Below are 23,958 nucleotides of genomic sequence, written 5' to 3'. Positions count from 1 at the left end.
AGTCTGGGCTCCGCAGAGTCAGAGGGCAGGTGCCTTGGCAGGGCTGCTGAGATGACTGGGGGTCCCCATCGATCAGCCAATCAGCACATTTGTGCACTCCTACCATATGGAAAGAAATGGTGTGCCTCCGTGAGGTCACAAAGACCTTTAGTCTTTGCCTCAAAGACTTTCTGGTGCAATGTCACTGGGGCAAGGATAATACACACAAATAGAAAGAAAAGGCCTAGCAAGAGTCCAGAAACCCAGTATCAGAGCCTGGGCATGCAGAGCTTCCCTTTAGGGCAATGAGGAGAGGGGCTAGGGGCACTGAGAGGAGGTGGGAGGAAGGGACCCGGTCAGTATTCAGTATTCCTGGTGGCTTTGGCTGGGCCTTATCATCTGCATAAGATAGGGCTTGCCCCTAGATCCTGTCCAGGCTGGAGACAGCTTGTTGGGGTCAAAGTGGAACCAAAGGCCCAGAGTAGACGGGTGATGGTTTGTGCCTCCTGAAGGTTTGCGTTGTGGCCCCGGAAATCACCTCAAGGCAGGCAAACCTTCCACCCTCCGGCCCTCCTCCCCACAAGGTTCTGTTCCCCGGGTCCTCAGAGATGGGGGCCGAGTTCTAGGCCCACCACCCCTACTTCTACTGAGCCACCGAGTCCTGGTAACTGGGCTTCTGACTTTCCCCCTTTCTCCCATCCCATAACCATCACCACCAGTTCAGGCCCTCCTCACACCTTCCCTGAAAGGTTTTTCTTTTCAAAATAAACAATGGCATTTTTATAGGAAATAAATGCACATGGAGGTGAAAACACGTGAATAAATCCAACAAAAGGATGTATAGTAAAAAGGTCCCCCTCTCTCTCTAACCACCCAAGCTTCTTCCACCCGCCCTTTTCTGGTTTCCAGAATTGCATTGTTTTAGAGCTCCTGATTGGCCTCAGGATTTGCAAAAATGCAAACTCGATCAGGCTTTACAGACATCTCCAGCCCCATCACCATCCAGATGCCACTCCCCAGCTCCGCTGCAGCCAGGCCCAAGCACCTGTGCTGGTGTACTGGAGCATGGTGTAATTTTTAAAATAATTTTTGATTAACTTTTTCAAGTAGGTAACATGTTGACACACACACACACAGACACAAAGATAACCATGGTTGGTTCATGTCATATATTTCCATCCAGATAATTTTTACGCATAATCAATAAAATACAACTATATCCTCCCCTTTTTTACCCAAATGATAACAGGAATTCACACTTTCTACAACTGCTTTTTTAAAACTTCAATAATAATATAGCGAGACATGAAGAACTTCTCGATTGTTTTTGTATCTCTGCAGTATTCAATTGCACGGGGCGGGGGGGGGGGGAGGCGCGTAGTAACATTTACGTTTTGTGGGACATCCAGTCTCTGTGGGTACTACTCAGGTCTCTGCTGTAGAGCAAAAGAAGCCGTAGACAGTGTTCACACAAAAGGGCATGGCTGTGTTCCAATAAAACTTTATTCGTGAACACTGATATTCGAATTCTGTGTGATGTTTATGTGTCACAAATAATCATTCTTCTTTCAATTTTTTGAACCGTTTAAAAATGTTGGACCCGTTCGTGGCTGCAGGCCCTACAGAAGCAGACAGAGGCCACATGGGCTCATGTGTCGACCCCTGGTGTATTTAACCAGTTCTCGCTAAAGGAACGTTTAAGTCGTTTCTAATCTTTTGCTGCAATTTCTAGTCGTCAGCATATGTTACTCCGGACGCGTAGCGGATACATACACCTGTAGGGAAAGCTCTGAGATGCAGGATTGCTCTGTCAGAAGACATAGGCACTCTGATACATATTGCTAAGTTGCCTTCGAGGGGCTATCTAGCTGACACGCCCCCAGCGGTGTGTGGGACCGTCTGTGTCCTCGCAGCAAACCGTGTTTCCACACGCAGCTTTCTGCCGGCCTGGGAGGTTTAATAAAAACACAAAACAGCATCTCAGCGTTTTTACTGTGCGTTGTTCTTATCATGACGGCGGTTGGACATCTTTTCTTATATTCAAAAGCCACTGTATCTCTCTTTCTCCTGGGAGGGATCTTTTCATACCCTTTGCTCATATTTTCTTTTCTTCAGAGATTTGTTCATGTAGCTTTAAAATTTCAGGAGATTCGCCCTTTGCTGAACTGTGCGCATTCTTTCCAGGTTTTCATTTGTTTTTTTACTTTGCTTATGAAAGTTTCCTTTGTTTGGCACGCACAAGCTGTGAACATTTTTGTTTGCTTGTTTGTTTTTTTACCTCTATTAGCAAGCTTATCAATTTGTTATTTTATAGCTTGTGGTTTTTGAATCATAATTAGGAAGGATTTTCCCACTCTCAGATTGTTACAGAATTCTCCCACATTTTCTCTTGGTACTTTTGTGGTTAGTTGGTTGGTTGGTTTGCTTGTTTCCCTGTAAATGTTTAATCCATTTGGAGTTTATTCTGGTAGATCGTGTGAGGTATGGCTCCAGCTGACTTTTGTTTCCAGTGGCTGTCCAGGAATCTCGATGCCACTTATCAGCTCGTCACTGGATTTGGTAGGTGACCTTTCTCATATACTAAATACATTTAAATTCCTCTGAAGCTGTTCCACTGCTCTATCTGTTCGTGCACTAGCGTTATGAAGTTTTTAATCATCCAGGTGCTGTGAGACTCTTGACATTTGGTGATCGAGGCCGGAGTGTCCCAACGTCGGCACTACTGGCATCTGCCAGGCAGGATTCTTTCTTGGTGAGGGCTGTCTCTGTTTTGTAAGGTATTTAGCCGCACCCCTGGTCTCTACCCATTAGATGCCAATAGCAGATGTGCACACACGTATGCAGTGAAGATAAGCAAAAAAAGAAAAAGAAAGAAAAGTTTCCAGATGTTGTAAAATGTCTCGTGGGGCACAAAATCACCCCTGTTGAGAACCACTGGTCTAGCCACTCATGGTTGCTTTTTTTTTTGTCGTGGCTTTTTATTTATTCTTGCTTATTTCTTCACTGTGTGTTTGCACTATTCCCTCTACTTGGAATGTCCTCCTCTTCTTACTCACTTGCACATCAGAGTTCAGCTCAGACACTGACTCCAGGAAGCCTTCTTGGATGACTCTGCTCCATCCTGTGTCCCCCAAACCCAGGTGCTGACCCCCATCATTCTCTATGAAAACAAGCCATTTGCTTGTCTCTCACCCTGGACCAGGGTGTCAGCTCTGAGAAGAGAGGGGTTTTGTTCATGTCTTTATCTCCAGCTTCTGGCACTGAGCCTGGCGCAGGGTAGGCGTTCTCTGAGTCTCACTGGATAAAAAGATAAGTGGATATTCCTTTAACCCACCTCTTACCAAGAGCCATGAGTTCAGTTAAAGAAGACACATGTGAAAGATGGGATCTCAACTGTTAACCAGAGTAATGCCCTGGCGTTAGAAGCAGTGGGGGGTGGGGAGAGTCGTGCACGTGTAAAGTGCCTACTGTATGCCAGGCGAGGTGGTAGAGGAGGCGAACACAATCTCCTGTTAACGATCCTGCAGTGTGCTCGGAGGAATAGGGAAAGGGGAGCTGGAGAAACCCAAAGGGCCTAAGTCGTTTCTGGGAAAAAGCTGGATAAATACGGTCTTCAGCATGAGCCCAGAGGTCGGACTCCTACTCTATTCACTTAGGAGGCGCTTAAGCTCTTTAAGCCTCAGTTTCCCCATTAGTATGGGGATACTAGTAGCATCCACCTCAGAAGGCCCCTGTAAGAACGCGGTGCTTCAATTGTAGTGGTGCATAACAAACATTCAGTATCCAGTAGGCTCTTATTATTTTTAGTTTATCTGCTAAGTTTGGACTTAGCCAAAAATTTTTTCCAGCTGGTGGTTGGTTTAAAAATCTCTGAGGCTACTATAGACCCAGGGCAGGCTGGTTTTCCGCGGTGGCTCCTTGCAAAGAGCTAGGGGATCCCTGGCAGGAGCCTCCTCCAGGAAGCAGCAGTGTCCCCTTGGGCTGGTGGTTCCTCTCTGACAGGTTCTCCCAGATCCTTCCAATCTGAGAGCCATGGGGAGAGGAGAGAAACATAAAGTGATTACTCTGGGTGTGGGCCAGGCTGTATGTGAGGGAATGATGGTGTTTGGGGAGCCTCTGATTGACTTTCTTCTGAGGCAAGGAGACCCCAGGATGACTGCAAGCCTCAGGGGCCACGAAAGAGCCAGCTGCTGGGTAAGAAGTATGCCCCCCTCCAAAAGTTAACACCCAAAGCATTTACCCAAGATCTTAGATGAAGCAAAATTATTCAGACACGCATAGGAGGAAGTAATAGCAGTGAGTAGCATCTAGAACGTGCCAGGCACTGTGCTAACTGGCTGACAGAGTTACACAAGCCCTCCGCACATCTCCCTCTCTTACAGTGAGTCTTCATCCAGTGATGGGTGGGGTACAATCGTCATACCCAGCCCCCCGCTCCCAGTATCAGTTCTCTTATTAATTCTAGCCCTGTTTATCTCCAACCCCAGAGCTGTCTCCTATCTGCCACACCGTGCTCCGGGTACGTTCAGCCGGAGGCAGGAGCACACGCTCAATGAGCCACACGTGGATGCAGGGTTTATCTCGCAGCCCCTGGGGGCTGGAGGAGGGGCTGTCCAACACGCCCGAGCAGCCGGCCTGCACCCTCAGACCTCCTGCCTACAGCCCCGTAAAGAGCATACCTGCCCCCGGTGAAACGCTCCAAGACAGAAAACAGACTTCATCCAGGGAAGAACACGTGCTCCTCTTCCGAAAGTCCTCTGATGCCCGCTCGGGAGCCATGGGTGCTGAGACGTTGTTGACGGGTTTGCCCTGGTCTGAGTTACGTTTCTCGGCATGTAGCCCATGCCAGGCGGCGGGGCATGGAGGCCTTCTCCTTTCAGAGGTGCTTCTGAGAAGGGAAAATGGCGTCTCCCATTCATTTTGTTTCCACCAGCGTCTTTGTCCAGCTGTCTGTCACCCTTTCCCCCAGAATCTACAACACTTTCAAGATGTGTCTGCTCCTAGGCTTACCTGCCTGCGATATTGTGATCTATAATAAGAAATATATATTTGGTCTTTGTGGCCATCTTTACTGTGAATCTACCTGGTGAACCCATCAGATCGCATGTAAATGTCCTCGGGAAGGCCAGCCCCCGACGAGTCATTACCAGCTCTCCTGGCTCCAAGCACCGCCGCTCACGCAGCTTCGACTCCATATCTGTTTGGGTGTTTACTGATTCCTGTTTCTGCCTCTAGTCCATGAGGGCAAGTGATGTCTTTTTTTTTCTTACAACTTATCCCCAGAGCATAATGCCCGAACATAATAGATATTCAATATATATTTGAGTGAATAGTGAATGAAGGATAGCGTAATTTAGCAGGTGATGCTAATATTTACGTGCTAGTGATGTTCTAAGCATGTTGCAAATATTACAATCTTCCTAACAATCTACAGGGGTGAGTAGAATTACCCTTATGTTATCCCTGAGGAAATTCACCTATAAGCTCATAACTAGTAAGAGCCAGAATTTGAACCCAGGGACTCTAGCTCCAGAACCTCAATGTTTAACCACGAGGTTATTCTGGCCTGTGTTTTCTCCCATGTTTTAGTAAATCCACAAATTTCATTCAGTGCTAGATGGTTATTATGTCATGCCCTGTACCTCTTAGTTGCCATAAACTGTACTCGGCGTGACATTGGAAAATTTCTGTGACAAAACATCTTATCTGCCAGATAGGACTCTAGTAATACACATTCTAAATTTTAGCAAAAACAAATTGTACATATTAATCAAAATTCCGTGGCAAACCAATGAAGAATGGACATCATAGCGCGTGAGTTCGAGAACTGCTGGTGTGCTAGCTGAGAACAAATCCTTAACGTACTCAGTCATTCCATTCTCTTTTATGGAGCAGGAATAAAAATTTGCCCACCACCACTGCCCTGAGAATGTCTTCCTGGACTTGGCAGTATGCTTCATCTTTCTGCTTGGCAAGACTTCCTCCTGGGGAGAAGCAAGGCCTCCTTCTATCCCTAATGCCTCAGAAGTCTTCTCTGTCCTTTGCAGTGGTCAGAATGAGGTGGGCCCCTATCTCAAAAGGAATATCTATCTATCTCAAGGCCAAGGTATTCAGATGTTTTGATTTCTTTTCAGCTGTGTTCCTGGTTCCTTGGTACTTTGCAAAAATCACCCTCACCCCGTTGCAGGAAAGTGCCAGGGACATGAACCCAGGCTTTCTTAGGTAACCTGCACTTTTTCACTTTTCTAGACGGACTTGGAAGTGGTCTACCACCCCTGCAGACGGTTTAGCACCTTTATCCTGGAGATTTGTTTGGCTCCTTTGCCAAGGTCAGTCCATGCAAACCAGTGGGCATCAGGAAGCTGGCAGTGTAGCCGGGGCTTTGGGGACTCACTTAGGGTGGCTGAGCCAGATCCCACCTGAGCTCAGGCTGCTGCCTTTCACCCCCACCTCTGAAACCCCAAGCTGACTGGCCATGTTGAATCTCTTCCCCACCCCCCTGCCCAGATCCATCCCCTGCCCTTTGAGCCCTGCTGGGCTTCCTGGTGGGTTTGGCCACTGGGATTCACTGCAGTCCGCAGAAGATCCAGGGATGGGAAGAGAGAGAGGGGTCTGGATAGTTATTCTCCTTCCTCTTCCTGATTGAGGTCCTGGCTGTGGCTGGGGTCCTCTGTGGCCACAGTTCCATGAGGTTGCCCTTGTTCTGCAGGGGGGGCTCCAGTAAAACCATTTCTTCCCCTCACCTCCTTTAGGCCTCAGGGAAATGATGGCTCCCCACAGAGACTAGACCCTTTTGTGGTTCTTTTAACCTTGCCCACTGCCATCAACAATATCATCACCAAAGTCTCTTCGGTTAAACCCTTTCAGGTGTGCCATTTTCCTGATGGTACTTTGGAACTTTCTGGGTGCCTCTTCATGGCCTTCTTAATATGTGTATGGTCCTTGACGTTTCTGGAGAACCGCTGTAGCCTGGGCTGCCTCTCCCGTGTCCAGTAGCTCGTGCCATCTCCTGCATGTGGAGAATGCTTCCACTGTTCCTAGTTCAACTCCTGTGCCCGTCGGCCCCTGATCCCAGGGCTCTCAGGGGAGGGAATTGCGGTGTGGGGGAACCCTCAGATGTTAGCACCCATGATGCTCTCTTGGCCGCTCCAGATCTTTATTCTGCTCAAGCTTTCTCAAGGCCTCATCCTCCCTCCACCTCCAGCCCCATTCATTCAACAGAGCTTTATGGGAAACCTGCGGCGTGTGGACACGTGCTCATCACACCGCTCTACCATCTGCTGTCGTGTCAGCATTTCACTCCAGTGATGTTCCTTTTTGGGTTTTGTAGTGGATGCTCCTGGGCAGTGACTCATGCTTAAAATCTACATTTGCTCACTTTTAAAATCTTCAAATACCAGGGAAATACAAATTGTTTATCACTCGTAATTCCTGGGCCAGGCTTTCAAAGAAGCAAACCCAGTGGGAGGGCATCTTGCCTTTCCTGTTTTCTGACTGTGGGACACTTAGATTGTCTGGGCTCCCCAAGGAACTGGACCTTGATGACAGCCACCAGCATGGCTCTAGGTGGGGTGGTGCAAGGATTGAATGACGCCTCGTAAGGTCCTTGCTCAGACCCAGCACGGTGCTTCCCTGACAGTAGAGGGGCTGACTGCCTCAAGGCCACACTGGGGACAGCTGCCAGTGTGGATGACGGCAAAGATGTTACTTGGTGTTCAGCCTGCAGAGGTTAAAAGTATTTATTTACATGACAGTGAAATTTTGTAAATGACCTAAATATCCACCAATAGGAAATAAGTAAGTCAGAGTACATATGTCATTACAGAACACTATATTGCCATTAAAAAGAATTTAATTGATCTATGTGTACTGAAATGGAAAGATGTTGAAAACACTTGGCTAAGTAAGAAAAAACAGTTTCAGGGCAGTAAACATAGTTGAGTTCTGCAACATAAAAATATTTGAAAGATGTATGTATTTTTTAAAAAGCCTAAATGTGTATGTGTGTGTGTGTATTACATATATGTAAATTATAGAATAGAGATGAGAAAACTCTCTAGCAAGAGTGGTCACCTCCAGAAGCAGAAGTAAGAGAAAAGAGGTGATGAAGGGGATCTTCAAATTTGGGGAGGTGGTATGCTTCTGAACGTTTGGATCTTTAAAGTAAGAACAAATTCACATATCAGATAATTAACTCCTTCTTCCCCCCAAGAAGAGAGACAAAGAAAGAAAGAACTATTATTAACGCAGAGGAAGGCAGGGAGAGGGGAGGGGCAGTCACTGAAAGGGCTCTTTCATTTTTCCCTCTGTGGACTTCTGTATTCTTGAATTTGTGCAGTAGGAACACACTCATGCATTTCTGGGGTAGCTATTTTTTATCATGCAAAGGCTCGTTTATGTACTCAACAGCTAATATTTTTGTCTTCGCTCGATGCTGACACTGTGCTCTGCCCTCGACCGGCTATCATCCCCGCAATATTCTGTGAGTCACATATTATCATCCCATCTTATAGAAGAGAATTCTGGGGCCCAAAGACAGATTAGGTAATCCACCCGATTGCCCATCTAGCTAGCATACAACAGGGCTGGGATCCGAACAGGACTGTCCGGTGGCAAAGCCCACCTTCTCGCCTCCTGCTGCACTCCACGCTCCGGGCGTGGTGGTGGGTACCAGCGGGAATGAGGCTTCCTGCCTTCGTGCAAGTGGAACCTAGTGAAGAGGGAAAACAGGAGAGAAAGGTGAAAGAAACGAACAGACTGAGGAAAAGAAGCAGAAGCGTTTACTGGAAAGAAATGCTCAGAGAAATAGCCCGAGTAAAGTTGGGTGACACCAGAAAGACAATCAGAGGTGGTTTGGTGTGCCGGAACACCCATAAACATTTTCATTTGGTTCTGCACACCCAGACGCCTCGTGTCACACTGCAGCTCTGTCCAGATGATTCTAATAATAGCCCGATGGAATCCTGTGGTTGGAGGAGACTGAGAGAGGTCACTGAGTCTGTCTTCTGCCTGCAGAAGGGAGTAAGTGTTCTTTTTGTGGGAATAATGGAGGCAAAGAGTAACTCAAATTACTAGATCAAAGTCAGTTCCCCACCCTACCCTCGAAGTCGGCAAAGGAGTGGAACCGTGTACTGGATCCCGGGGCTCCGCCAGTCCCATGAGTCAGCATGTGGAAAATTATATTCATACTGTAGCTCTTTACAAAGGAAACAACTGTCCACCCCTCTTTTCCAGCTGGTAGACATCTGGAGGGGGGAAGGGTGTCAGCTGGGGAAATGAAAAGGAGTCACTAGAATGCCCCTTGTCCCACGTGGTGTCGGGAGAAGGAACGGGGACCGTTGGAAGGAGTTGGGTGTTAGTTGTTCATGCATCGTTGGGTCACTCTTCCTTCCTGTTACCCTGCTTCATCAGGATGTGGTTCCATCAGGACACTGGATCAGGCAGAGCGCGTTACAAATGATTAAGGGCCTTGCAAGAGATTAAGAGAATTACATTTGTAGACTCCATCTAGCCAAAGGCTGAAGGGCAACGGCTGGTGATTCTCTGAGTAGCTTTATGCATGGAAAATAGAGAATTACCAGGGCAGGTTCCAGGACTTAGGGCTCTGAATAATGAGAATAATGCAGAAACAAGTTCTGTGAGGGAAAATGGCTCCTCAGTCATGGGCATTGAGAGGACTGTTGAGTTGGGTACCATTTGAATGAAGATGCAAGTCTGACAGCAGTGATGCAGGAAGAAATCCATAGGGTGAAGGTCACCTTTGGGCCACTGTGGTTAATTGGGCCAGAACTAGGGTGAGGTACTTACCTTCAGTGCAAAATTTGAGGGGACATCAAAAAACTCAGCAATCAAGAAAAATAATATTTTAACACCGTATTTCTTAAAAATCAGAATTATGCTCTCAAAATGCCACAAAAGATCCATGATGAACAAAATATCCAAATTTTAAATTAAAAAAATCAGTGCCAGGTTGAGCCGTATTAGAGCCTGAGGCAAAAGGAAAAATGTGTGCCCCCAGCCTTAGTGGAAGCAAACTCCGTTTGGGTATTTTCCAAATATGCTTCTTTGCTTATCTCATTTTTAATTGAGGGAATTGCCATGTTTGACAATTGCTTTGGACTAAGTGACAATCTTAAATAATTTTTAATTAATTTAAGCAGAGCTAAAATGATAGTAAATTCTACTTGGGTGTAAGTCAAATATTTAAACTTAAAATAATGTCAGTTTTAATACACCCACTTTGCAATCTTTGAATATTTTTTCAACTACTTTAAGGTTCTAGAAAGAAATTAATCATTTAAAAAAAATGCATCTGGAGGCACACAGCTTTCCTTCACACTCCGTCATAGCCCCTCATGGCTGTGGTGGTAAATAAGCCCAGAATACGGTCGCCAGCGGAAAGTGGGGTATGTCTGTGTCAGACGTGGGGGGGGCTTTTGCTGATTACTCCTCCCCTCAGTCTACAAAAGACCCTTCTACCTCTCTGGGGTCCCCCTTTGGGATTGGGGATATAGGGAATCATCTTATCTCATTTCACATCTTTCTCAGGGGCCACGAGATTATGGAAACTGGGGACGTTAGCCTATATTCAGTGCTTGTCATGCAGGAGTCCCTGGCTTTTGGGAGGCAGTCACCTTGAATCAAAGGCCAAGGGCATGTAGCACATGCCTGATAAAGATCTATGGGTGTGAATTCTGTACTCTAGGCAACTTTAAGAAACGCCATTCGGAAATTCTTGGCTAGAAGAAACTTGCTGGGAGAATGAGGTTTTTTTCTTCTTATTTAAAAAAAAAAATCCATAATATGCTCATACGGTTCAAAAATCCAAAAAGATATAAAAAGGTAAACATTAAGAAGCCTGTCCCCCACCCTTGTTCCACAATCTCCCCTTGCCCCCTATACAAACAGGCAATAACATAGTCATTTCTTGGCAATTAAGGCTTTTTTAAAAAATAGTATTAAAGTAGGGTTTATGATTTAGACTGGGACCCACCCAACTCTTTCTGGATGAGACTCTCTAGTTGGTACAGAGGCTAAGCAGGGAGGTCATATCTTGCATGTAGTTGACACTGGCCACTTGGAGCTGTTGCTGTACTCAGGACACAGCAGAGCCCGTGGCCCGCGGCCTCTCTGGCCGACTGGCTCAGCGGCTCGCGCCGGTGTTCCCGAACAGCCAAGCTGACGGGGACTAGTCTGCGGCCATCAGCATGGTTGGGGTTTTCCTCCCATGACATCTTTGGTCTAATAATAACCCCCAAAGGAAAGGGTATCAGTGTTTCTTAGAAACACATGCCAGAGTTTGTAATCTGTCCCACATTCAACCACAAGCAAACTTCTGCATACCCAGGATTACCCGCATCCTCACAGTGGGAATGACATTCCAAACCACAAACACAACTCTTTGTTTTTGTGGTCACCATGTACCCTCAAGATATCAGTTGCTCCAAAGGCAACTGATTTCCTTTGCTCTCTCGGGGATGGTTGAGAAGCCCCCTTATGAGCAAGGGTCCCACAGGGTTCAGAGCTGGACTGTAAGCAGAAGCTGGGCCAGGAGAGATCTCAGTACAAACCAGGAGAAATGCTGACTAAACCGCCATGCCACATTAACTTTATAATGTGTCGAAGGCGTCTTCTCCTCACGCCTCTCTTGGCCACATCCCTACTCATCACCCTTCTCTATAAAGTTGTTTCCCACTGAGTCACCCTCTAGGGCTTGCTGGCAGGCTCCCCACTCCTCTTGGTATTCAGCCGACGGGCCCCTCCCAGACTTCTCCACTCATTCTCACCCTTCACAAGGCCCTGGAAACTTCATTGAAAACTTGAGTGGTGCGTGATCTCCCAGGTGCTGCAGGATGTCCTGAGCAAGGTGGTCAAGGAAAGCAGACTGGACCCCATGGCTTCCTCTGGGCCCTCTGCCTCACTTGGATCTGGGAGGGCATGGAGACCACGGAGTCCAGAAAAACCAAATTGGGCTTGTGGTTCCCCCCTAGGGCAACATGTCAATGCTTACCTAACCCAGAGCAGACACATTATTTTTTGTTGTTCTGTTCAACTAGCGTTAATTAATGTGTTCTGGAAAGTGGTAATTGCTGTTGGGGCAAATTTAAGAGTAAGAATCCTCTGGTGAGGAGGAGGGGCAAAGAGTGGTAGCCAGTGTTCAGAGAACAGGAAATGTCTAGAGAGTTCTGGAAAGAGAGCCTGTGAACTTATAACAAAGATCAACTGCTTAAATGCCGAAGGAAATTACAGGAAGGACGGGGAAGCTACAGGTTGGATTCTGAAGGGAGCGCTACTCATGACGCAAGATCGCAAGCACTTTCCCTGTTTCCTCAAACCCGTGGAAGCCTCTCCGTTCCTTCGTTTGTGCAATGCATATTCACACCAACTTCACGGGGGGCACTCAAGAATCAACTAGAAACGATGTCTTTCTCGGCATATTTTTCTGTTTCCTTGGATATCTCTTCCTTGCTTTTTGAGGAGAAATACAAGGTTTAAAAAACCCAGATAACTTTTTCTCTGGAAGATGAATTTCACCAGCAGTAGTGTACTTCCAGCGATCCGTGCTATGTCCAAGGAGTACAACACCCGTCACGCTCACTCCCGACGGTGACTGGTTGCTCTTCTGTTAGTGAGTGTGGGTAAAGACTAGGTCATTATTTCACAAAGCTGGACAAAAACAGAGTAGAGTGTGTCGCACTGGCTTCCTGGACTACTTGACTGTAACACTCGCTGTATTTTTTTTTTTTTTTTTAGCTCTACATTTTTGAGGCCACGCTGATGGAATGTTCCTTTGTACTTCCGCTGCTGTCTGGAAATAATTGCTTTCATCTTATGGATTAAAGAGAGCTCAGATTTCTATATTTTAATAAGTGCGACCTAGATAGTGGTAAACAGCCCACACCAAACCCATGCCCTTTTGATACAATAAAGTGCATCTAAATAAGCCTTTTGAAATTCTGATTAGCTCAGGCAGGCTTCATTCCACTGCCAGGAATCTTGCGGTTAAAGGAGACTTCTCCCACGCCCACCTATAAACACAAACCACCTGGAGGGAAAGAAGCAAGAAGTATTTTCTCTCACCGCTAAATTGAATAAACTTTAACTCCTTTCCTTCACACGTGAAATGCTAGATATCTCTCATCTTGACAAATGCCAGTTCCTGTCTCCTGTGGGATGACCCTCTCCCATCTTCCCAAGGACTTCAGTCCTTGGTTGGCATAGCCTCTCTTTCTCCTTTCTGCTGCCTTGATGCCTCCCCTTCTCTTTGAATCATTCCCTTCTGCATAAAAAATAAACATGAAAAACTCCCCTTCTCTCATATCCCCCAGCTACAGCCCCACCTCTCCTTTCTCCCTCCCACCCAAATTTCTAGAATGAATTCTCTACCCACTGTTGAGGTCCCTGGCTTCCTGGCACCACTGAAATGGCCCTTGTCAAGACCCCCAGTGACTGCCATGTTTTTGTCGTAATTCTTTCGACCTCACCACTTCCTCCTTCTGGGCCCTAACTTGGTTTCTGGGTCAGCCTCTCTCCTGGTTTTCTTCTTCCTTCCCCGCCCACATCTGCTTAGTCTGCTCCACCCACATTTAAACACTGGAGCAGCTCAAGGGTTTGGTCTCAGGTTCTGTTTTCTTCTGTCTACACCCTCTCCCTGGCTCATCTCATCAGTGCCCAGGGATTGAAATGCCCTCTTTCTGCTGTTGACTCCCAAATTTCCCTTGCCAACTCAGACCTCTCCAGCCCACGACTGTCCCACAGAACTACCTGCCTTATTTAATGCCGTGCTCCTTATTTCATGTCTCATGGATGTCCCAAGTCTGACCAATCCCAAACGAGGGATAATATGCATGCTGAGCATTTGAGAATTAAAGGAATTTGTCCTTGTCTTCATCCTGGGTGGTGATGCCTGCTCATGAAATCTGTGTGTGTAGCAAGTGTGGTTTAGGTGTGTGTGGGAGTGTGTGTGGCCCCTAGAGTTCTACTCCACTCACCAGGTGTACAGTGTCCTGATTAGCAGCTAAGTGTCATTTTTTCTGGACTTATCTCTAGTGGACTGTCTTTTCTATCAGTTCTACGATATTTTGAATCACGACCGCAGCAGCAACAAAAGCCCACATCCCATACATTTCCTGGAATGTTGGGAAATGTTCTATAAAGCGTGATGGTTGCCTCGCTGGGACCACAGGGCTAGGTCATACCCTCCGAGGTGGTGAGAGGGTTTACCGTGAAAGAAAGAGACGTTCTCAGAGCCATCAATCCCAGAAGAGCTGGTTCAGGGCCTTAGATGTAAGTGAGGAAAACCATAATTCCTCTCTGTGGTCAAGGCCTAGAGACAGTGAGGATCATAGCAGTGGGCAGGTCCCTGAGTTACATGAACATAAAATAACATTTGAAATGTTTTTGTTTAAATCAACTTACTCACGAGTCTGTCTCCCATCCTGGCTGTTCCCCTAAGCTCCTACCTCGTCAACCATGAAGCTTCTCATCCAGGAGGGGCTTCCCTGGGGCAAGAACACAGGAGGGGCTGGGAAGCTCTGGCCAATCACTCATCCTGCTATACTTTGGAATTACTTGGGGGGGGGGGCTTTACAAAATGCTAATGGTTGAGACTTCCTGGAGATTCTAATTTATTTGTTCTGGGTGTGGCCTGGTCCTTGATAGTTTTCAAAGCTTCCCAGGTAATTCTAAGGCAAACCAAGGTTAAGAGCTCCACTCTGGGGGCGCCTGGGTGGCACAGCGGTTAAGCATCTGCCTTCTGCTCAGGGCGTGATCCCAGCGTTATGGGATCGAGCCCCACATCAGGCTCTTCCACTATGAGCCTGCTTCTTCCTCTCCCACTCCCCCTGCTTGTGTTCCCTCTCTCACTGGCTGTTTCTATCTCTGTCGAATGAATAAATAAAATCTTAAAAAAAAAAAAAAAAAGAGCTCCACTCTGGGCCATGCTAGCACCAGCTTTAAAAAATTTTTCACGACAGCTGATTTCCAGCAGTAGGATTTCGGCTCCAGAGAGCCTCAGGCTTGTATCTATCAAATGGCCCTTCCTGTAATGATCTCTTTCCCCAGTAAACTTAGAGGACTGGGGCTGTGTCATTGCATCTGTTTCTCTACGTCCAGTACACAGTGGAGCTCAATAAATGTTTGCTCAATGCCTGGATGAACGTCCTGGAAGTGAAGAGGTGGTTGCCTCTAGTCCCCATGCCCTGGGTCATGGCGACTTTCTGAGACTGCATCATCAGTGCACGCTGCGTGTGCACTTGGTATCACAATGCGTTCCAAGCTGAGTCTCCCAGGTTCCCACGAAGTCGCTCTCTGTGGAACTGCTCTCCACGCTTTCATTGTTCTACCGCTGCCCCCTCAGGGCGGGGACACTCACCACAATAGGTTCGTTCCCTATTTGCTATGGTTGGAGACGTCACCTGGGAATGTTTCATCCAGCCTCTCCAGGCCTGCTCTCCCACTGGCCTAGGAGTGTGGTACCCTAAGTGCTGGAAAGTCTGGAACCTAATGGGTGGTCCTGAGAAAGCTCCTGAGGGTCTTGGGAGCCAGTGTTCCATGAGGGATGATTTCTCTTGGGGATGTGTCACTCATTTCACATTGTCGCCTGTCAGTCTCTGAGTCTCAGGATGACATCATTTAGCTTGGGCCTCGGGTGTGTTGGATGCAGAGCCAGCGTTGTTTGTGCTCTGCCCTTGTGCAGCTCTGCTTCTCGGGACTGAATCCTTCAGGATGGGGGATCTTAACGCAGGGCCGATAGATGGGTCTTGGAAAGGAGGATCCATGACTTTCTAAAATTGTATGTACACTATTGCATCACTACGATTTAAGCAAGTCTCCCTAAAGGAAGAGCCCCTTAGTTTTCTTCAGATTCAAATTTGTCCAAGAAATGGCAAAAGTTCTGGCCCATCAACCTCCCACTGTTTTCCCCACAGTTTTACCTTNTGATCCTAGAAGGCCTTGAGAGGGTGAGTTCTACCATTCTGGCACAAAGATCTGGAATGAGGTTGTCTAGGTTAGACTAGCTTCTATGCACAGAGAAAGAGACTATGGGTCATTGGGTTTTCTGAGAAGTTGAAGGGTAGAGGAATGCATGAGAAGGGATCCTTCATCCTCCATCGTGGATACTGATGGTGTGTGTGTGTGAGAGAGAGAGAGAGAGAGAAAGGGAGAGAGAGGGAGGGAGAGACTGCCTCACACTGAGCATGAGTGTAACAATCTGACAGGCAGCTGTGTCTCATTTTTCCTGTGCCAACCCCTGTTGGCAGGTCCTAGGTTTCCTGGGCTCTGTAATGCTGATTCAAAATGGCTGGAATCTCCTCAGGGAGACCAACCTCGTGCCACCAACATTCCCACCCCCTGCCTACCTCGAACTCCTCACTTAAGCCCCAATATCATCCCTTTCTCCAGAGTGGGTTTTGTTTATTTCCAACAAGATGCATGCCCTACCCATCCCTCCCTGGGCAGGGGCCGTGGAGGAAAGGAAGCATTGTTTTCCCACCCAGGAGAGGCAGCAGCTGGTGGACGAGCCCCTCCAGCGCAGGCTCAGCCTCATTTCCCTTGGCTGCGGAAAAAGGGACAAGCAAGGATTGAAACTGGGAAGCCAGTGCAGGGACTGCTAAGGCTCTAAGACCGACTCAGAGAGAAGCTGGGGTGGCCACACCCAGGACTGAGTAACACCCAAGTCCGCTTGGGCTGGCCTGGAAACGCAGAGTCAGACCTGCTCTCTGCTCTCTGACAAGCTGGGGCCTCGGGCCCACCGCTGTGCTGGGGCGAACAGCGTGTGCGGGGCCTTCCGTCACTGCCCTCCGCACTCTCCCCAGTGGGCTGATTTCCAGCCTTCATTTCCGCTACCTTTTCCCACAGAGTGTTGTCCATGTTTCTTCCCGGAGAGCTGGTGGGGGGCCCTCCTTTACCAGGCTCTGGGTGCTGGGGTCGTGACGAGGTGGGATAGTGTCGGGGGCACTTTTCCTGGCAGATGCCCTGCCCTGAACTGGGGAAGTGGCTTCGTGCGAGGAGCATGGATATCCCTGGCTTTGCTGTGAAACTGATTGGGGGTGTGAAGGCTGAATGCTTTTTCTTCTTGTCCAGAATTTTCTAGATGTAAACCCCACACGTATATGAATACCTACTTCAGTACGTAAGGTACGGCAGCTGGTGCCTGTCCTGGACCGCGCTAGTGTGGAGCTGTGTCTGCATGACAGTCCGAGTATGGAAGTCTCCAGCCATTGCTTCTCCGTTAATGTTGAGGGGTCTGTACCTCTCCCCCACTAGAGCCTTTCGTGTCATGTATTTTGGAGCCCTCTTGTTAAGTGTGAAATGTTCATAATTATCTCCTTGAAGAGTGGCCACTTTCATTACTATAAATTTTCCTTCTTTGTGTAAAAAATGTCATAAACTTTATCTTAGATTTAAAAAAAAAAAGGAAGAATGACGATCATTTCAGAACAACAGCTGGCATTTATTGGGCATGGATGATGCCAGATACTTTGCTAAGCACTTCACACGGATGACCCATTTTAATCCTCATGGCTCAGCTGAAGCTACCATTACAAATTTTACAGAGGCGAGCAAAGCTCAGAGGAGTTAAATAACTTGCCCCAGGTCACAAAGTAGGTAAAGGTTTAAGCTGAGCATCAAATCCATCCCCAAAGCCTGTGCTCATAACCACTACCATGAGCCCCCCACAAGGATGGCTAGGCAATCGGAGTAGTTCAGAGTCCGAAGCCTGCGCTCATAACCACTGCCATGAGCCCCCCACAAGGATGGCTAGGCAATCGGAGTAGTTCAGAGTCCGAAGCCTGCGCTCATAACCACTGCCATGAGCCCCCCACAAGGATGGCTAGGCAATCGGAGTAGTTCAGAGTCCGAAGCCTGCGCTCATAACCACTGCCATGAGCCCCCCACAAGGATGGCTAGGCAATCGGAGTAGTTCAGAGTCCGAAGCCTGCGCTCATAACCACTGCCATGAGCCCCCCACAAGGATGGCTAGGCAATCGGAGTAGTTCAGAGTCCGAAGCCTGCGCTCATAACCACTGCCATGAGCCCCCCACAAGGATGGCTAGGCAATCGGAGTAGTTCAGAGTCCGAAGCCTGCGCTCATAACCACTGCCATGAGCCCCCCACAAGGATGGCTAGGCAATCGGAGTAGTTCAGAGTCCGAAGCCTGCGCTCATAACCACTGCCATGAGCCCCCCACAAGGATGGCTAGGCAATCGGAGTAGTTCAGAGTCCGAAGCCTGTGCTCATAACCACTGCCATGAGCCCCCCACAAGGATGGCTAGGCAATCGGAGTAGTTCAGAGAGTGATGACATAGGAATTCAACTATAGATGATATCAAAATTGAGAAGAATGAAAAAATCAGGTAATAAGAAGGGGGAGTGGAGTGGGAAGAAGAAATAGAATTATGGAAGAGAAATTCTTGAACTCTGCCATGAAAATCCATTGGTTCCACAAAAATGAATATTGAGAGGACTTACTAGGGGTGCCTGTAGTGATCTCAGAAACCGTACCCAATCTCTCCACTCTGATAGGCCATCCCTGCCCACCGCGGGTGAGCCTTTGTCTTCCACTCCAAGCCCCAGCCCACGTCCGCTGCTTCCGGCTGGGTGCTAGTCACCCCTTCACCTCCACACACTCTGGTGATGCTCCACCCAGATCCTCTCAGATGCCTGCTCCTGGCTGTGGGCGCTTTGCTTTGAACAGCCCGCACCTGCGGCTTCCTCAGAGGCCTGACCTGCACTAATGGAGCCACCTTTCCCTCCAGGAGCAGGAACCGCCTGGGAATGTATTAACCCCCAAGGTCACCTGTAGCCAAGGACTGAGGGCAGATGAAAGCTTAGCAGACTTGCCTCAAGCTGTACAAAGGCTAAGGTGTAATTTCTACTCTGGAGCTCCTCAGGAGCCAGGCTGGTGCTGGACTTCACCGGAGGTCACATCCTTGCTTGGCTCCATCCCTGCCTTGTCTACTTCCCCGCTCCCTTGTGATTGCTCCTGGGAGCACTGCCTTTATAACTGTGTGTGCACACACCTCATCTCAGGCTCTGCTCGTGGGAGCCAGACTGAAGACAGTGTGGTGGTGACATCCCACCAACATCTCTGGGAAGACCGAGTTGACTTGAGCTGACTGGATACCACAGGAAGCCTGAGGCTCTGGGGACATTTGTGGGTCAAAGAGTCCCTAAAGGAAGTGGGGAGGATTCTGAAGGGCAGGGAAGGGATGTGGACCAACGTCACCCCTCCCACAGAATTGTCAGTTGCATATGGTGACTTCTGGGTTGGCAGTGGACCTTGCTTTCAGAGATGGAACTCTGGCTTTCTGCTTTGCTCATTTCCAAATCACAAGCGTGTGAGGGGCTAGTGTTATCAGGAACAGAGGAGAAATCAAGTGGCTTCTGAAGGATAAATGAAGGGTGAGGGAGAGCATTCTGGAGTGGGGGGAAGAACAAGATGAGCAATGAGGAAAGAGTCCTCTTGGGACTTCCATCCTTCAGTGGATCCAGAAATGGGGCCACAGCCCTGTAGCCCTTCACTGAGGGTCAGACCCCTTTGTTCTACCTGCAGAACCCTCACCCTATGGCTGGCACAGCCAGTGAATATGAGCTTTTCCTTCCTTCAGTAACTCCTACAAACCACAGCACACTAAGGAGAGAGTAGGTGGCGATTCCCACAGGGATTACCTCACCTGAGGAGCCAAGTTCCCAAGTTTCAAGTAAGCATGCTCTAATGAGAAGACACACAGTGCACAGGACTCCCTCTGAGGAGATTCCACATCACCTCCTACACACACACACACACACACACACACACACACACACCCTCCTATATTCTTTCATCCATGGGTTGCCCTCAGTCAGGGCCTGCTGGGTCAAGAAAGTGACCAGGCTTTGGGGCCTATTGTAAAGCCAGACTCCAGGGCTCATGATTTTTCCTGCTTGAGTAAGCCCTAGCTGCCTGGCATCCTGGCAAAGATAACTGCCAGCTCAGGTCATAGGAAAAGTGGTGGGGTTGAGAGAAAGAAAGTGAAGCACCCCAGGGCCTTAGGACCTGCCTGACAGAAATACGCCACTCCCCTGCTCAAGAGTCATCTCAACTCTCTCCCTCCACACCTGCTCAGAGAGTGTGACCTGCTGCCTGAGGAATGCAGGTGCCTCCCTCCACAGCTTGGCCACAGGGGAACAGCTGTTCCACCTCTGGGGAAAAGGAGTCTCTCCCTTGGCCCCAAAGGGATGCCCTCTCCTGCCTTCTTCCCCGTTCCTAAAGTTGTGGCAATTCTTCCTCCCTGGGTGATGCCAGGTGTGGTCTTCACTGGAGTTCATCCTCCACTCAAGGGTGTTTATCCATCATGAACTAGGAATGTGCTTCCTCCTCTTACATGGGAAGGTCCTGAGGTGGTGCACAATTCCTCCTCCCTCGTCAGAACCTACCCTGATAATTCTCCCCATGGCCTACTCAGGCTTCAAAGTAGGTTGAGAAAATCTTCATCAGGAAAGGTAGAGTTCCCAGGGTATATTTCCCTCCACCCAGAAAAGGCAGCAAATTCACATTCTGTCTGTAATAACTCAAATCAACCCTCAGGGACGCTGTGGACCGTTGTGTAGATTACAGACTGCACACATATGCCTTGTTGAGGGGATGAGTGGAGGCTGAAATTCAACTAGAGCTCTATTTGCTAAGCTGTGTATGCCGGTGTGGGATGCATTCTTTTTTCATTGCACAAAAGCACCCCTTATACACTTTCATAATTCATACAAAGACTCTCTATAATCCAGCCTCTGACCTGGTAACCTTGTTTCCCTTACCTTCTTCTGCATGGAAACGTTCTCATCTTCGCAGTCCCAAAGAGTAGTCTTTCCCTTTTCCTCTCTTCCTCTTCTGTCTGGGATGTCCTAATAGAAACAAAACACCTACAGTTTACCATTGCCATTGAGAAAGTGACACCCATGTGCCTTCTCGAATTCTCCATCTGTAACGAGCAGCAGTCCCGGTCAGTCTGGACGAAACTGTCAATGCTGCTTCACTCATCCACTCAGCCTGGTCTTCCTTCTTTTCCTCCCACAGTGTCCAGCAAGATCATTTCTTATGAGGCTTTCTCTTGAGGAGGTGAACGAGGCCAAACCTGAAAGATCCCTTTGCCCCTCCTGCAGCCTTAAGAAGTGGCAGGTGGAGCTCATGAACAGGCCTGGCTCCAGCCCCCCTTGCTCTTCAAAGGGATATTTATTTTCCGTTGTTGGATCCTTTGTTGGATCCTCCTTGCTGGGCTGTGAGCTAACTAAGCACCCAGCTGGAGGCAGTGCCCAGCCCCGAGAGCAGCTTAAGCAAAGATCATGGAAAGCACCTGCTGGGGTAAATGGCCCTCGCCAGCTTCAGTCTGTCTGATACATCCCACATGGATGCTCCCCGTTCCTTTCCTTCCCAACAGTCTCTTTGCGAGTTTTCTGTTTTCAGAAATTTTCTGTTTCTAGCTGTTTGCAGGAGGCACAAAGTAAGAGTTTATACTTGTGTTGTTGGAGCCCCTCAAGTTTAACTCTGAAGCCCCCAACAGGGCAGACCTCCCTGGCGCCCCTCTCAGGGATGGGACTGGGGAGTCGGAGAGAGGATTTGGAATTGATCTGATCCTATGGGGGGCACACCCTGCAACCCAGCCAAGTCTTCACCAATGGCCTAGGAGGGCCCAGGCCTGTCCACTCACAGTGTGACTGAAAACATGTGTCCTGGGTTGAGGTTCTGTCCAGCTTACAGCCAGGCCTTGGCCTTTTCCTGTGTCATGTTCTGGGGTCTAAGCACAGCTTAGAGGGATGGAAAGAGAGGCTCAGACCCAGGACTTGCTTTGTAAACACCATTCTCTTCTAAGAGGATTAGCACTCCTTGGAAAAATAGCCAGTTCTAGGGCTGGAGTGGAGAAAGTTCATGAGTCTGGAATATCTTGTGCCAGGGAGCAAGAAAGGACTCACAGAATAATGGGAACACGTCAAAAAGACACAGAAACCAGCTTTAGGAAACTCCCACTGGACATGTCTGGAATAATTTGAGCACCATAATAATGATGGTAATGTATTATAATCTGTTCAATAAGATTGGAATCTTTGAGTCCATAGTGATATAAATAAATGAATGAATAAATTATTGAAAAACAGGGTGTTCACACAATATGAAAGTACTCCCTGTGAAATACTTATTCATTACAAGGGGGAAAATAATAGTTTAGTGCGGAGAAACTGGCAGACCTCACTTTAGTCAAGTGAACATCACCAGTTAAGGGGACAACTTGAAATTGTGTCCCACCTGATAAAATGCAATGCCAAGAGCACAGCATCATTGCTTTGACGTAACTACTCAAGAGGCAGAACATGAATCTATTTGTGTGGAAACACGAGGCAGAATTACATTTAACAAAGGAAACGGTCTGTGATCTTCGAGTGTCAAAGACATGAAAATCAAGGAAAGTTATAAGAATTATCCAAGAATGAAGGAGACTTAAGAGACTTGACCACTAAGTGCAAAGTGTGATCATGACCCGAATCCTTTTGCTGCAAAGAATGGATCTGGGACAAGCAGCAAAACTCAAATATTGTGTAATAACTAGATGGTAATATTATATCAATCTTCGTTTACTAATTTCAACAGTCGTGGTTATGTAAAAAAATATCCTCGTTTTTAGGAAATACACGATAAAGTATTCAGGGGTGCTGGAGTATCATGTTGTACATAGACTCGCAATTGTTTCAGGGTAAAATACTGTTTTTGCAACTATTCTGTAAATTTGAGATTGTTTCCGAAACTAAGAAAAAATTTGAATTAATTACGTGAAACCCCACAGCTATGATGAACTGCAGGATGGAGAAACTGATTTTCTCAGAAGTTGAGGTATAAAGCATTTGGGGATTTTATTTGGACACAAACCCAATATGTACAAAACTGGCAATGATAATATGTAGCTTGAAACGTTGCTAGAATTAAGAATAATTCCACTTGGGGCGCCTGGGTGGCTCAGTTGTTAAGTCTGCCTTCGGCTCAGGGCGTGATCCCAGGGTCCTGGGATCGAGCCCCGCATCGGGCTCCCTTCTCCGCTGAGAGCCTGCTTTTTCCTCTCCCACTCCCCCTGCCTGTGTTCCCTTTCTCGCTGGCTGTCTCTCTCTGTCAAATAAATAAATACAATCTTTAAAAAAAAAGAAAAAAGAATAATTCCACTTGGCTGTGAAGGCAGGACTTTATCTGTTTTATTCACTACTATATTCTTAGTACAGTTTCTGACATTTATACATACTTGTTAAATAAATGAACAATATGTGGCAAATAATCATACCTCAATAAATGGTAGTTTCAAATATTATTATTACTAGGGAGAAGGCAAGTCGGCCATATGAGGTTGCCAGAATGTTGGTCTTCCAGGTGGTACAAGGTAGACAGTAGCTCACACCCAGCATGATGGTGGCCCAATCTGGAACATCATGCTTGGCTTTGAAGGCAACATTTAAGGAGTATCAGATATCATTGTTTTCAGTTGTAAATAACATAAAGGTTGGTTTACAATGTCCTAAACAAATGAGGATTTAATCTTCTCATGAAGCTGAAAGTCTGGAAGCAGGCAGTTGGTGGCACCAATTCTTCACCTCAACAACTTCATTCCTAGAGCCTCTAAGATGTTTTTTGACCTCTCCCTCATGATCATAAGATGGCCCACCTAGCTCCAGGCACCACACCCACTTTCAGGGGAGCAAGAAAGGATAAAGAGACAGCGCCAGGAGTGTCTATCATTTCAGTTAGAAAAACAAAAGCTTTGGGGCACCAGGGTGGCTCAGTCGGTTAAGAGTCTGACTCTTGGTTCTGGCTCAGGTCAGAATGGTGGGATCGAGCCCCGCAACAGGCTCCGCACTCAATGCAGTGTCCGCTTGAGATTCTCTTTCCCTCCCCCTCTGCACCCCTGCTTGTGCTCCCCCTGCCCTCTCAAATAAATCAATAAATCTCAAAAAAAAAAAAAAAAA

The sequence above is a fragment of the Ursus maritimus genome, unplaced genomic scaffold (assembly GCF_017311325.1).
Source record: "Ursus maritimus isolate PB19 unplaced genomic scaffold, ASM1731132v1 scaffold_6, whole genome shotgun sequence".
NCBI classification, from domain to species: Eukaryota; Metazoa; Chordata; class Mammalia; order Carnivora; family Ursidae; genus Ursus; species Ursus maritimus.
This window is presented reverse-complemented; position numbering follows the sequence as displayed.